A 2,127-nucleotide genomic window follows, 5' to 3' on the forward strand; every position below is an offset into this window, starting at 1 on the left:
GACCTTACACACCTGACACACCTTACTCTACAGCCCCCACACACCTGACTCTACAGACCTCACACACCTTATTCTACAGCTCCCACACACCTGACTCTACAGACCTCACACACCTGACTCTACAGACCTCACACACCTGACACACCTTACTCTACAGACCTCACACACCTGACTCTACAGCCCTCACACACCTTACTGTACAGACCTCACACACCTGACTCTACAGACTTCACACACCTGAAAAACCTGACTCTACAGCCTCACACACCTGACTCTACAGACCTCACACACCTGACACACCTGACTCTACAGACCTCACACACCTGACTCTACAGACCTCACACACCTCACACACCTTACTCTACAGACCTCACACACCTGACTCTACAGCCCCCACACACCTCACTCTACAGCCCCCACACACCTGACTCTACATACCTCACACACCTGACTCTACAGCCCCCACACATCTTACTCTACAGACCTCACACACCTGACTCTACAGACCTCACACACCTTACTCTACAGACCTCACACACCTAACACACCTGACTCTACAGACCTCACACGCCTGACACACCTGACTCTACAGACCTCACACACCTGACTCTACAGACCTCACACACCTGACTCTACAGACCTCACACATCTGACACACCTGACTCCACAGACCTTACACACCTGACACACCTTACTCTACAGCCCCCACACACCTGACTTTACAGACCTCACACACCTTATTCTACAGCTCCCACACACCTGACTCTACAGCCCCCACACACCTGACTCTACAGACCTCACACACCTGACTCTACAGACCTCACACACCTGACTCTACAGCCCTCACACACCTGACTCTACATACCTCACACACCTGACTCTACAGCCTCACACACTTACTCACACCATCACCACTGAGTGCAGTGTGTGTGTACTGTACACTATGTAACTGCAGTGTGTTTGGACTGCAGTCTGTGCAGTGTGTGTGTGGGTGTTTCTGACTCATAGCATTTCCGCTAAGGATTCCAGCACACAGAGCTTCATTCACACACACACACACACACACACACACACACAGACACACACTCTGGGAGGCCTGAAGGTAACGCACAAACCTCATAACTGCAGCTGAAACAGACCTGCATTTCGATTACATGTAGAATTTAGTAACATCAACAGGATTTCACACACACACACACACACACACACACACGTGTGAAATTTACGCTGAATTTCTTGGGTTGTAAAGCATCATCAGACTACGGGCCGCTGCCGGGCCAAACCGCAGCCCCAGCAGTCTGTACAGAAGCCCCTAGTTCCTGATTAACACACCTTACTGTGCTGAGGGGCTAAACTCTGAGACTGCTCAAACTATCACCTGCTCACATTCTGAAGAACCTTCAGTCTCAGACTCACCAGAAACGCTCGGTTCTGGATAAGCTCCCCCAGTCAGAGCTGGAGTTCTACAGTGGAGGTTCTAGATAAGCTCCCCCAGTCAGAGTTGGAGTTCTACAGTGGAGGTTCTAGATAACCTCCCCCAGGCAGAGCTGTGGTTCTACAGTGGAGGTGAAGGGAAGCAGACGTCTGAAGCTCTAATAAAAGCTCCTCACAGAAAGTTCTTCACCTAATGGTGATGAAGACGCTGCCTGATGCCTGAGACACGGTTCTACCAGAGTTCTGAGAAGAGTTCGGCTCTAGAACCTGCTTTTAAAATCAGATCATTAAAATGGTGGAGGGATACATGCTGCAGGGGTGTAGTGCAGCTACAGAAAGTAGTCCCTAAAGTAAACTGGATTAGATGAGATTCTCTATTCACTATTTTACCTTCATCATCATCATTATCATCATCATCCCATATAAACTCAGAAGACTCGTGTAGCTGCACTGGTGGGTTTGGATAGGAGATAAATTATGGGCTGTAGCTGTGTTGTAGTCATGGCGACCGACGCCTGCTTCCATTCACCTCCACTGTACAGAGATCAGAGTGGGTCAGTTTCTCTACAGTGAAGCTCAGATTCACACCGAACCTCTGCAGGCTGACGGGGTTCTGTACCTTAGCAGCCATGATCATGGATGACCCTCCTTTAACCCCCAGGATGGGGATGTGCGTTTGAGCGGAGATGAAGT

The 2,127-nt window shown here is 49.7% G+C and overlaps 1 long non-coding RNA gene across 1 annotated transcript in view; it reads right to left on the minus strand.

Moving 5' to 3' along the window:
* Positions 1-2,022: 2,022 nt before the first annotated feature.
* Positions 2,023-2,127, minus strand: part of LOC140551112 (uncharacterized) — an 18,301-nt gene continuing 18,196 nt past the window's right edge. Inside the window, exon 4 of the long non-coding RNA XR_011979233.1 lies at positions 2,023-2,127. This exon is cut by the window's right edge and continues 511 nt beyond it. This is a non-coding gene — a long non-coding RNA (uncharacterized lncRNA).

The sequence above is a fragment of the Salminus brasiliensis genome, chromosome 3 (genome assembly GCF_030463535.1).
Source record: "Salminus brasiliensis chromosome 3, fSalBra1.hap2, whole genome shotgun sequence".
In the NCBI taxonomy this organism is placed as follows: domain Eukaryota; kingdom Metazoa; phylum Chordata; class Actinopteri; order Characiformes; family Bryconidae; genus Salminus; species Salminus brasiliensis.